Source organism: Trachinotus anak, unplaced genomic scaffold, assembly GCF_046630095.1.
Source record: "Trachinotus anak isolate AG129_WGS33_773 ecotype Australia unplaced genomic scaffold, CSIRO_AGI_Tana_v1 ptg000003l, whole genome shotgun sequence".
Taxonomy (NCBI): Eukaryota; Metazoa; Chordata; class Actinopteri; order Carangiformes; family Carangidae; genus Trachinotus; species Trachinotus anak.
Window position 1 is genome coordinate 7,524,118 of NW_027273854.1, and position 14,157 is coordinate 7,538,274.

Below are 14,157 nucleotides of genomic sequence, written 5' to 3' on the forward strand. Positions count from 1 at the left end.
AAAATAGTAGATGGAAGATTTAGTGACCTACTTCCAGAATTAGAAAACGGCAAAAGTCTAGTTTCATCAGCATTCAGCACAAGTTTCAACTGACATAAAGTTTGCTGAACTACAGAATATTAAACCAAAATTAAAATAGCATGAATTCTTTAGTTAAAATACTAAATAAGAGTGTCGTCAGCGTAACAACGAATCTGGGCGTTCTGAGTATTTTGGTCTATATTGTACATTCTATTCTATATCAGCTATATTGCAGACATTAAAGTATATTAAACTTCAGAACAGTTAATTAACTGTAAAACAATTAAAATACATGTAGTTCATGAACTATGGCCAGAACTATTTTTGTTTTATTACTGTACACTTTGCACTTTCTTTATGTGGATACACTGTGTTCAGTAACTGATCACTATCATTATATTCTTACAGCAGTACTGTACATCTACAAAAGTTTTCCATTAAGATATAAAGAAATGCAATGCAAAATGCAGGTAACTGGCAGGTAACATTTCAGCTAATTAATTAGCATAAACATTCTCCATTACACTGCAGAATATAGAGTATAACAGACATTTTTCTGTCTGAAACTGGTAGAAATCATCCTATAACATCAACTTTACATCAGAAAAGACAAGCTTTTGACTGTTTATTCCATTTCACTCTCTATGTTTCTGTTCCCTAATTGCTCATATTGGTTTTTCTGAGGGGAAAAAGACTTGAACCAAAAAGACTTGGCTTCGGTGTCGACACTCCCAGCTTCATCAGACCCCAAACTGCATTTACAGCTCCACTCAAACCGTTAATGAATCAATTCTGGCAAGACCCATCAAATGAAGACACTGAATAATGCCGTTAGTGCAGACACTTAGCTTGTTACCCTATCCATTCCATGAGTGCTGATTGAGGAAAACGGGGGGAAATAGCTGCAGTGCACAGATTGCTCTCATTTATGGTGTCAACCTAAAATCTACTGGTTAATGTCATTAGTTTGATTCATTTCTAGCAGAGACACTGATACTGTTATGATGCCATGTGATCATTTAGTGTTACATGAAATGCCTTTGCAACACTGGTATTAAGATTTTTCTCTCCTAACGTACACTGTAAAATGAACCATGAACCATGAAATGTTACACCAGCTTTTTGATCAGGTCTCTCACAGTCAACAATACCTGTACATGCATGTATCTCAAGTTACTTTCTACTCTTTGTATTATAGATGATGTCTGTTCATTTTCCCTTTTCAATTATTCAATGCATTCAAAGGAGGCAAATTACTTTAATCCTCACTCAAAGTGCAGGAATTTCTAATCAAATTATCCAGCTGTGGTCATTTTCTATATTGAACTTAACTTTGATGTATTTTCACAAACTTGTAATAGAAAGCCAAGGCACACCTCTTCCAGCCAAAGGTTTGCTGAGTCATGACAATTTATCCTCACCGGCACTGACATTGGTATCTTAGCGGCAGCCGAGTAAAGGCGGAGCGCTGCGCTGTGATTTATTGAGTGGGCCTACTGCAGAGGGAAGCAGGGAGGATAAAGTGCTCTCACCTGGAAAGTGAGGCTCACTCACTGTGGTCAGGAGAGATTTTACCCGAGGCTTCGCTACTCACATCACTGTAAAAAGAGCCACTGAGGTCTGAATGATTCCATATTCATGAGTGGATTAATGAACAGTCGCAGGAATCGTTTCTGCAGTGCCAAATTGATTCTTAACTTTTATCAATGCTGAATATATGAATGGATGAGACCAAAGTGTGCAGGGGGTTGACGAGTTGACCACTTGTTCTAAATAATCGCATAGAGGGAACAGTGCATCTCTTGCCTGCATGTTCAGCTGAGTGGCTGGGACATCCCCCTGTAAACTGCTTCAACACACTCTCGATGTGAGGGCACTCTGAACACCGTGTCTCGCGGCCTTGCAGGTTTTCCGTGTTAACATATGTACAGTGCAGCCCCATGGGCCCGACACTCCCTTTCCCCTGTGCACACGGAGCTTTCGTGCCATTTTTCATGTCAGATCGAGTCCCAGTTATGCATCACCTACCAGTAAATGTAGGGTGTGTTCCCCGTCTCATGCTTGGATTTTTTTGACATATTACAGGCACTCAAGATCTACAAAATGAAATCTGAACTGAACTGAACGGTTTAGGCATAATAATAAACTGGCTTTAACAGCCTTGTGTCATCTCAACAACATCTGCAAACAAGTCAAAGGTCTTAAGGGTGCTCGCTGGGGATGCAGCAATTCCAGGCTTTTACATCTCACAGTCCTCTAGTTCTCCTCTGATCCCATCAATTAAACTGCAAGCTCCTCTTTATGGAGGGCTTATACCTTTTGTCCTTTACACAGTCAAGCCTGCCTTTAAAGCTATTCACATAACCTGACTGTGACTTCAATCTCAGCAAACTGACACAATGTGTCTGCTTGAATTCCTTAATGTTGACTATAACATATGGCCACTGGCAGAGAATACAAACTAAAATGAAGTCCATTAAGAGTAGAGAGTATGTCCCATGAAAAATCTGAAATAAAACAGTTAAAAGAAAAAGAAAAACTGTTTTTTGTTTTTTTTTTTATTCAGGGTTAAATTTGACATCAATTACAGTAAATTGCCCAGAGTGAACCATGGGATGCGTCGTGGACTCCCTTTGTATGCCCCAGAATCACAGTTTGAATTCAGGTTTAATAATGGCACTGATGACAGGACTCATTTCAAATTGATGCTGGAACTTTTGGTTAGATTTTGCTCTGCTGCTGGGCTTAATTGAGTCCTTGCAGCAGTGCTGGAGATGTTGTGCAACTTTTGTGAGACAGGGTCTTTATTTGGAGCGAAAAGAAAAGCACTGCGCAGGAGTGTCACTGTAACATCAGTGTTTTATTGCACCATATGTCTTTCCAGATGCCTTTGTGGTTATGCCACAGACTCAAAGACTAATTGTTTTATTAACAATACATCCACAGATTTTCACATCAACACCAGTTTATTCATTTGTTCCAATTTCAAACATTCAGAAATACTAAGTATCAGTGCTAATGGGAATACAGTATGCGCTGTACATGACCATGTACAGTACATCTCCACACTGAAAGTGCACAATGTAGCATGAATCCTTTCTTTTCCTGAAAAGAGCCTCTGTGCATTAGCCTGTTCTCATCGTGCACGTGTTCCTTACTGCTCCTCTCAGGCGATCCTAGAATACCAGCTCAGAACGTCCTCTTTAGCTGGTCCTGCCCTGAAGTAAATCTGCTAAAAGCAATGAAGGCACTGAAGTAAAACCATGCAGTGGTCCTGTTATACTTGTCATCCTTATCATTCTACCCCACTTATTCCAGATAATAACAGATTACAGCCCGTGTCACTCAAGAGATCTGACTTTGACCGAGAATAAAATGCCTCACAAGATGTTCCTGATGAACAATCCTAGAGAGCAAAGAACAGACCTGAGAGTACATTAATGTCTTTGTGACATGCATGTGCGTTAGGACACTCTCAGTCACAGATTGCCATTCACTTACTGTTCATCACTATTCAGAGCTGCCCCGGGAGCAAAAAAGAAGGAATCAAGAAACAACGATCAGGCATTAAATAAATGATTTCCCTTGGCAAAACAAAACAGCCCAAGAGTTTGTGCCACTTAAGCTTTCCTGCTTCTCTACCCCAGGGTCCAGTGTGTTCACAGAGCACAGAAAGGCCTCGAACAAAAGATTCTCTTCCAATATGGCAAAGGTTAAGTGCACAGCTTTTACATGCTAAAATAACAAAAGGTACACCACTTAAAGTCCCAGGTTTATAAATAGGACTTAATGTAATAAAATGACAAAAAGAAAAAAAAAACTGAAGAAAATCTGTGAGAGCAGGGATCACACTAAATTGAGCTGTCTAGAAAGAATGTTGTGTTTTCTATTCATATTTCCTCCGTGAGTTGCGTTCAGGGTCTCTGCCTGTTACTTCTCACCTTGGAAAATCTGACAGGCTGTAGATTTAACATCACTGCACACTGGAGTGAGATGTTATGAAATATACAGTGCAGACATGTGTACTTGTGAAAATGATTAAGCTAAAACTATCACAATTCTTCCTGTGTTCAGAGTAGTTTAGAGAAAACAGCTACATTTTATTGAAAAAACTAACAACAGTAGAAATAATAAACTGATAATTGAGCAGTATGTGATGTCACTGTGCATCCTTACAGTATATGATAACTATGAGCCTTATTGTCAAGCAATTAAAATCACAATAAATGCAGAATAGACTTTGTAAGATTGTCAACTTTGATGTGAATATTTCATCTATTTTATTTCACTTTCAATAAGCTAGCATGCACAATTCTCATTTACATTTATGAGATCTTAGCCCTTACATGACAAAGTGGCAGCTTCTTGCATAATCAGATCTCTCTTTAGTCCTCTGTTGACAGGGAGCCTTTCACACGGGCTGAGCTGAGTGCGATCATTTTGTAATTCAGCAGCAAAGTCCACAACCAGCCGCGTTGTGTTTCTTCTGTGGAGCCATTACAACATCATTATGTGTGCTCTAGAAAGCATGCCATGCTACTTTAATATTGAATGAGTGAAAGAACTAGAACACCAGTATCTTGTTTTTCATGGAGCTATCAGAAAACCCATTCTGCCTCCAAATGTGTTTTTTACTGTAGATAGCATTTGCTATGGTTGACGGTACAGTAAGTATTACTGCGTGTCTATTTTTAGAAAAGGCAATTTCAAAGTTTACTGTGTGCGTGCACGTGCACATGGGTTGCATGCGAATGTACACATTATGGTGTTTAAATGGAAGGATTCTTGAGTGCGTGTGCAAGTGTGTGTTTATGTGTGTGTGTGTGTGTGTGTGTGTGTGTGTGTGTGTGCTGCTTTGCTCAAGGCTTGTTGTTTGTGAGTTCAACAGGCAGCACATACTCTCTTATTCCCTGTGGGGAAACTAGCTGCATAGCTTTCTACTTCCACACCTCCAGGCTTAACTGAGACAGAGTCACTCAGATGTAAAATCAAGAACTTCACATCTTGAGTATTAGCAGACGACATGTAAATCTAATAACTTGTTTCAGTTATGTCACGGTGAATGCTGTAATCACCTCCGTTTAGATCACCCCTGCACAACCCCAGGTAGTGATTTCTTGCACTGATTTTTTTTTTTTTTTTTTTTTTTAATGCAAGTACAACCAGTGTCAATGCAGGTTCAGTCAGCAAGCTCAGCTAAGCTGACCCAGCCAGCAGCCTTCACATACACCTCCTATCACACTCTCTATACATCAAAATAGACTCGTCAGATACCGGTGGTACTTTGAGCCGGTCTGCCTCTCACTCTGTGCAGTCTGTTGCTTGTGACTGCGCAGCGTGCTACAAAGATTTATTATTCTTTTGTACAGCCTCCTCCACTCGAGCTGCCACCCTTCTGAGTGCTTCAAAGTGAGGTGCACCTAGATTGACAGCTTTTGATCAGTGAAGTACATAAGCAGAGATGTGTTCACCAGCACAAACCTTGTCGGAATCAAAAATTGTTAAAGTCAACACAAGTTACTCTGAGTGAAGTTTACTAGACAAGGAGCAGACGACGTGCACAGTTTGTGTAAAGCAACACTTCTGTCAGTTCATTACAGTTTGACAGTTGAGATTTATTTCTGCTGTTTGGCCACTGGCCAGCGAAGGTTAACACGTAACATTGCAGCATAAAATAAACCTGTCAGTGTATTGTCAGCTGAGGCGACTTGATTTTATAATCATGAAAGACAGAGACAAGAAATCAAACGGAATGATGTGTTTTCACATTAGCGTGGCTCTCATGCTTCATTCTTACCAAGATAAACGCTGAAATAGTCGTTTGAATTTATTTCCCAGCTGGATGCCACAGGAAGTTGTCTACAGTCACACAGCCTGTGTGACGAGGTCATTACATTTTTAAGGACACTCTCCAAATTGCTGGTGGTTGGTGGTAACACCTGATGCCCACTGGGTTCACCCAGGGGTACAACACTTTAGATGACTCCCACTAGAAGTAGAGGTAGAGCTGAAGTCATCTCATTATGGAAACAGCGTGCATCAGCCACAACCAGGAAAATTTTAACTTCTTTCACTTCCTCCAAAGCTTGTCTCAAAATGCTGTGTTAAACTTTCCTCCACGTTCTTGTGAAGAAATGCGTGAGCGTGTGGCTGCTTCCCTTTCCACATGATAATTCAGATGTGCACGTGTGCATGAGGTGCACTGATTGTTAATCAAGCGAAGCTGAAAATGACAAGACATTCGTACCTAAATTAATACAGAAGATATGAACCCATTGTGTGTGTATGAGCTTAAACCTGTCTAAACCCTGGAAAATCGAAACGCTGTAGATCATTTTGGTAAATACACCGAACCTTTGACATATTCCTGTCAATTCATGAACCTCAAACAAAAAAGCTGCTTCATGAAAGAAGATCCCGTCCCACCTGTCATTTTGACAACAAGCCTAATTAGCTTTAATCCAAATCATTTTTTTTTTTCTCCAAATATTTCCCTGATTAGTAAGTTATCTGCTTGTCTCATTGCCTCATTTGATCAAGAAAACTCCACCCAGAGTCACAAAGTAACCGCTGGTGGCGTTCACTCTTCCTTAACAGCAACATGGAGACAGTCTTAGTGGACCTTTTAGGGCCACTGAAGTCAAACTGTTAAACATAATGTGCAGCTTCTTCTGAGCAACGTCCAAAAGATGTTACCTTCCTCCAGCAACTAAGGATGTAACATCAACGTGACTTGGCTGCTGCTGATGACGGCCATAACTGCTAACAGCCCTCATTGGTGCCACACATATAAGGGGCATATGTTATGTGCACTGTTCTGAATCAATGATTTGCCAACCTTTTGCTGCAGGAGCATGAGATATGTTCCGCAGCTGTGGGGAAGGGGAGAATGTACTGTAGCTCTCTGGTTGATTTTTGAACATTTTTTATGTAATATTCATTTAGAAAAATCTCACTCTCTGCCATCTTTGTTTTAAAACCATCCTAATGTAGAGGCCGGTACTCTGCAAACCACTTAAGGACACTAATGTCTTCACTTAATAAACGCCCACTCCCAAATCATACAAAATGGATTCTTCTTTTTTTTTTCTCTAAAGCATCTTCACAAATCAAATGAAATGAACTGAAATGCCCTTTATGTACAATCGCTAAATACTGCCACATTGTGACGTAGGTCGTCTCACAGAAAGTTGACGTGAGGCAGAGTAAACGGGCAGACTTTTAAATTCTAAACAGTTGCGTCAAGCCGCGGACGACAGCAAGCTATTTTTGTCCTCATATCCATGAGCGCTTCCCTGCACGTCAGCAGCCGAGCAGAATCAGCCAGATCGGTGCCAGTGCTCAACCTTTCAGTGCTCTGGGTCAGCATCCTGGAGATGTGCCAGAAATTCCAGTTCCTCAAGACCATATGGGGTCTGTTTCCCTTCACCACCTCCACCCCTTCCTCCGGGGCTGCAACCTGACCCGTCCGCACGTACATCAGGTCTCATGAAAAGCAACACAAAAGCAGAGAGTCTTTTGACAGTAAGACTGTTTCTGCTCTAAATGTTTCTCAGAAAAAAGGCACAGTTAAGATTTGCTGTGTATTTTTAGTCAGTATCCTAGGTGATCGTGAGAAATGAATTCAAGAAAGAAAAAAAATCAGGGTGTTACCGTCGGTAATTGAACCTTGAATAACACTATCATCAAAATGACACTTTATAATGTTTGCTTCAATCTAACTGTGACCTGTGAGTTTACTGAGGAGCCTGTCCAGCCAGTGGTTTTCAGCTTATGACTGACTTGGACTGTAGGGCACATGCCAGATGGGTTCCCAAGAATAAAGGGACTCTTCCGCCATATTCACCTACCATATAACCACTGGGAATATAAGTGCAGCCACTACATCCAAAATCAATAATGTTGCAGGATAAGCAGTCAAAGCAGAAACTTGACCTCTGTGGCCGAGCAAATTTAAGTTTGTTGTTGTTCCCTCATGGGGACAATAAACTTCCATATAAATTAAAGTATAAATAAGATCCTGGGCAAATGATCATAGGTACATGATAAATGAGTGAATGACAAAACTTCATTGTACGCACTAACAAGATAATTTATTTATTTTATTTTTATTTTTAACAAGTGAATGTATTTTCTTACTAAAAACCTAATTTTGCTCTAAATTAATTGCACTATATGTCCCATGGCACATTTTATATTAACGCCCCTAGCGTAAATCAAGGTTTTGCAAAGAGCACAATGTTTTGTTTTTTTTCTTACCACAATCAGCATTAACTGAAAGGTAGAAGCACATCCTTGACAGATCTACCTGCCTGTTCATATACAGCCTAGAAACTATGTTTACATGCAGCTAATTTGAAACATGACAGGCTCCAACAAAATCTTTATTTGAATTATTATCTATTTTCTTCCTTATAATGAGCTCCTCATTGAATTGAACGGAGTGACAGTCAGTCCAATCTTCATTTGCAGGGATAAAGTCATGATGGACATGTGTGAATGTGTTGTGAGGGAAAATTATTGAGCAACCTGTCTGTTAAAGCCCAGTGGGGGGGAAAAAAAAAAAAAAATCCCTCTTGGTTGAAGCATGGCAGCAGGGGCAGCTGCAGGACTGACCCTGCCAAGGACAGAGAGCTTCCCATGCCTGTTCAATGCCGTAAAATGGGTCATTGAACAGCTAAATGGAGTCATTATGATGAGTAATTAAAAGAAAACTGCTCAAGACTCCCCAAACTCCCCCTTTTCTTTTGGTTCCGCTGCTTTTTGTGTTGTCACTGGCCTTTGCTGAAAGACAGCTGCCTTGGGCCACTTAAACTATCACCCCTTTCACTGGAAATGCAAATAGCAGCCTTAGCAGCTAATTGAATCGCATTATCTATTGTCCTCTCATTTACTGAAAATCTACCCATTTTGCAGATTTCCATTACCGATTGTTGGAGATTGAATTTTGCCTGTGCTTTTCATCTGATACAGCATGTCACACACTCTGAGTCACTGGAGATGAGAGCACAGAATTGTTTCATTAGTGCAAGAGAAGTAATATGAATACTGAGTGTGCAGTAATCTGGCGCTTGTCTTCTGCAGACATTAATATGTGTGTAGGTGGGGAAAATTGCAGCCTTGCATCACTGCATGTTATAGAGACTGGGAAAGGAGAACCACAGAAGCAAGGATGAAGCATGGATAAAAGATGAGGAAATTATGTTTCATTTCTATTTCACTTATTGTAGTGAATACAAAACATCCATCTCTCTCTGTTACAAATCTGCTCTATCTCCTCATTTTAACTTTCAATAAAAATGCATGAACATGCACCCATGCAGCCTCCCCCACTGGGAGGTGTGTGCAGCACATTTCTCACGATAGGCGTAGGTGTGGATTGGGGGGTGGGGGGGGTTGATGTTTGATTAATGAGTAAAAATTAATTAATTAGTAAAGCTAACTTTGGCAGGACCGGAAACTGAAACAGAGGATTTCATTAGCTTGTGCTTGTAAGATAAGGTTAATGAGGTGGTTCCGATTTTTGAAAAAAAAAAAAAAAAAAAAAAAAAAATGAGGGAGAGATGAAAAAGAACATTCATGCTGCTGAATTCATTTTGGACTGAAATGCCAAAAGAAGGTTTTCCTCTGTGAAAAGCAGCTTTTTATTACATGCCCCATTAAGACTGGCCGATGTATATTGGATTTAACATGACTAAAATACTTTTTCACATTCTGGTCACCATATGAAATCCATTTCTTGTGCTATGCTCCTCAAAAAAAAAAAAAAATAGGAAATGACACATTAACATCTACTTCTATCTCTTTTTTCCCCCTCAGAGTTCGGGAAGAGAAATCAGTGAACGTCTGCACAGCTGGAGGACGCCAGGGATGCTCTCTCACACTGAGGACTTCAACCCAGAGTACAGAGGTGAGTGCAGGTATTTGGTACAGTCGCACTCGCGGTTTGAGTCAACTGCAGCTCTGCATGAGCAAACGCCCCCTAAGAGGATCACAGAGAATCCATCGCTAATCCACTGGTCAATAAACATGACAAGTACAGTACAGTGCCAAAGACGAGTCACTCAAAGGACATGTCATCCTGAGAGTATGCGGTCTGAATATTACGCTGGATTTCTGTCGTGTTCAGATTTTCCTGCTTCAACCTCTGATTTTTCATTGATAATAGCATGTCAGCACCAGAAACTAAGTGTTTATTATAGGATTTAGAAGGCTAGTTGTATTTATGAAATTTTTGTAGGAGTGTTACAGTTCCATGTCTATTCATATCAGTAAAATTTATTTATTTATTTATTTTTTTTCTTCTGTTTTTTTTAAACCCCTTCCCACCATCTCAACAGAGGATCCCTGGCTTATTTTTTTGTAGCAATTACTGCATTACAAATTCAGCTGCTCCTCCTCTAATGGTTTTAATCTTTCTTTGAAACAATTCTCCTGCTAAACTTGAATTATCAGAATAATTAAAAACCACCACAGCTCATCGCCACCAATAATAATTGGGAAAATTAGTGGCAGGAAGTGAACGCGCACACTGAACTATAGGTGCTAATTAAGTAGCCTTTCAGGAGAGAGATGTGGCCTTGACATTTGAATCACCACTGACTCACTTTCTTGCAATACATTTTCATAACCTGCACAACCTTTCTACTTAACTGACTCACTAGTTACTCAGCTAGTCTGCCATGTAAAGCAGAGCAGATGGGGAGTGCCCTATGGCTTCATCAAGGCACATGTCATGTGTTTCAACAGAAAGCGTACAGTTTTGTTTTTTTTTTTTTTTATAAATGTGACACTTTCCTCGTCATTTATTTAACTGTAGCTAAAGGCAGGCACTGTAAAATACCACCATGAAAGATGGTTGCCATTAACGTTGCTGTAACTACTGTAGTATAAGGGCGTGCTGCCTTGTTATCTTTGTTTACTTTCTCTAAAATTCAATTAAAAAGCAGGATGAAGGAAAAGTAAATTGTAATCTTTGAAAATTTGGCGCTTCAGGTCCTAGATGTATCTATGTATAATTCACAGCTGGTAAAAATTTCCACTTGTCCAGTGCTAGATAGCTTTATTACAGTTAGCATGTTAGCATGTTAACAGCATTAACTCTTACGCACAGCTGACAAAAGCTGCTAGCAGAGATAAAGCTTTTTCTTTTTTTTTTTGTCATCATATTTTTTTCTAATTGCGAACTTGTTGATACATGTCTCTAAAAAATAAGGTCTGGAGAAGAATGATAATAAAGACGATGAAGACATAATCAAGACATGATTGAAAACTGCTTTCATGCTGAAGATAATAAATTCAATGTGTCCTGTGTCATCATCCAAATCTGCTTGTAACAAGATATTCAGTTTATGAGCTGATCTGCCAGAAAGCTCCTAAATGGAAATTGAGTATTTTAAGTGTCGTCACTGACCAAAGCAAACCTCTTTATAGTATTTTTGATATGTTTATCTAAAAGGGTTTGTGTTTTAGGTCTTTGTTTACATAATCTTCAGTGGGTTTTATTGTTTAGCCATTTATGGCATTTTTATTGAAACTGGAACTCGAGAGACGATGAGCCTTTGTATATATCACCCTTTGTATGAATTCTTGTCAATCATATAAGGAGAGGCATGTTTGGCCTGACTTCAAACACTAAGTCCCCATTTGATATATCAAATGTGAATTTGAGTGCTGGATGAATGACTTTGATTTAATCCTCACTGCCTTTCAAGTACGGCCAAAGGGATTTTTCTTGTGTCGGACTGTCCAGAAAAATGTCTGCTTTACCAATTCTTAGGGTATAAATATGAAACCCTATTATGCACAGGAACCACAACCAGCTAACATATACATTCTATTTATTGCCACCCTAAAACAAGTTTGGCAAAAGCATAGCGCAGCTAGGTTTTAACAATTGTCAGTAAAACTGAAGATGTAGTGGCACTGCAACTGAGGTTGAAGTCTGTGGGTCCACAGCTGAAGAGGGACCACAAAACTCCCAGTTTAATTATTTTATTTTAAAAGAGAGTGTCCAGAGCAATATCCTTTTAGGGGACCTATATTTATTAGTTTCCCTGCAGAGAGATGTGCCTTTACTTCACTTATCTGTGCAGGATGTCCAGCGTGCTCAACAGGAAATGTGAAAATCCTAGCTACTTTGGGGAACAACATTTTCTTGTAAATTTATTGTTAAGACTACTGTGTGCCTGGAGTTGTAAAATGTTGATTTGTTTTGTGTCTGTCATGATTTTTACCCTCCCTCTGCTTCAGTGTGTCTCAGGTTTCCTTAAGAAAGCTGTATAAAAGTTGTCATTAGAAATAGAATATCGTAAAGTCATTGATCACTGTAACAATCATTCTCCTATCCAGTTCACGACAGCTTCAGGCTTTAGTCCTATCAAGCAATATAGTGCCAGGTCCTCCATCAATCTGGATTCCTAATTGATGGCACTAGAGAAGAGTTATTTGAATGGATTACCGTAAAGAGCATCATGGATTAGCCTGTGAGAGACATGGATCCCAAGGGAGCCTTAAATTGGTCACATAAAGTGATTATAAAACATCCGCATGGCTGGCGATTATTGGGTTCCCTCCTCATCAAAGGAATTTAACCCTTCCTCATCGCTTGCCCAGACGCATCAATATCGCTCTGACCTGTTCTACCTCACGTGCACATTATAATGTGATCAATGCCTTCAGGATGAGAACACAACTCGTTGCACATATAGCACTGGTTTATGTAACTGCATTGATGACTTGAGACGTCAAGCTGGTAACACATGGTCGCTACATAAAACAGACCTGTCTTCTTTTTAACCACTGCGCTCTTTTAGACAAGATCGATGCAACATACCACGATCCTCCATCGCAGCACAATCCATATTTAAGAGATTTAATGGCTGGTTTACACTTCATGATTCATGTGATTACATTATTACTGGGAACTACAGCATTCAATCAGGATGAAAGAAAACCTGACGCACGGTACTGCCTCCTCACTGGTTCTGTGGTGGTTTTCCACTGGTGCAATTCCCACAATCCACCTCATCCACTTAACTCAACCAGGCCGTCATCAGTGCTAATGTACTGTAATTTTTAGTGACCACTTTACTCACTCGATGTTCCCACAGTTCATTATTTTTCTTGATGAAAACTACATCTATCAGACTTATGGCCGGTTTAAGATTAAAGGCTTTTCCCTGAAAAAAGATGAGAGGATCCACATCCAACCAGCACGCACCTTCAGTTAACATCTCGTGCATGCTCCAGTCCTCCTCTTTCAGTCAGTGTTGTTGTGAAATAAAGCACTTAAACACTAGAAAACCTGAAAACAAGTTTCGATGTCTACAAGATGAAGTTTACTCGCTTTACTTGCCCATTGTTCAGGGTCTCACAGACCCTGATACTGTATGTGTAAAAATAATAATTGTAATTACAACAGATATTTCTGTTTTTAATCTAACCTTATTAAAACCCAATATGCAGAAAAGTATTGAAGTGGTGACCCTTCCTCTTTGCCACAAACTGGGCTTGCATTCTTTCATGAATGTGGCAAAATACAGAAATGACCATAAGGCATTTTTATTACACCAAATAATAAAATAACATCATGTTTTATGGAATATGCCTGAACTGAAATATATATTATTTTTGTTCAGCAGGGTCTCCGAGGCACCTAACAAACGTAATGTGCCATTTTCTGTGGCAAACTTCTACGGTCATGAGTTCAAAATCATGTTTATACACATTTCTCATAAACCTGGGGAAAGTCATTAAGATGAGAAAACAATGCAAGATTTTCTTTTTTTTTTTTTTTGTAGTTTGTTTTGGGTGAAATCTTAAAAAAAAAAAAATCCACAGCCAAAAACATATCAATACAATAAATTAAGCCCAAATTAGACTCCAGTTATTCAAACAAGTCAACACAGGGTCTGTTGTTGTATTGTCATCTCTGTTATTTTAATGAAGTCCTATATTTTGTTAATGAAGACATGCACAGGCAACCAGGCTGGGACTTAGCAATGAGAAAGGCAATCGTGGAGAAAATGAACGGACGTTAAAACAGGACTACGTAGTTTTGACAGACAGCTGTCAGCCATTCATTACAGACTCCCTAATGATTTTTTTCCACATCGCTGATAAAACGCTGCGGCA

At 39.5% G+C, this 14,157-nt stretch overlaps 1 protein-coding gene and 1 long non-coding RNA gene across 2 annotated transcripts in view; one reads left to right on the top strand and one right to left on the bottom strand.

The window, feature by feature from the left end:
* elfn1a (extracellular leucine-rich repeat and fibronectin type III domain containing 1a) overlaps positions 1–14,157 on the top strand; it is a 75,822-nt gene that overhangs the window by 40,781 nt on the left and 20,884 nt on the right. The window contains exon 2 of the mRNA XM_071471005.1: positions 9,841–9,931. The gene's annotated coding sequence lies outside the window, so the exon portion shown is untranslated. The remainder of the gene's footprint in view (positions 1–9,840; positions 9,932–14,157) is intronic.
* Positions 1–14,157, bottom strand: part of LOC139614046 (uncharacterized) — a 127,466-nt gene that overhangs the window by 32,046 nt on the left and 81,263 nt on the right. The window lies entirely within an intron of this gene.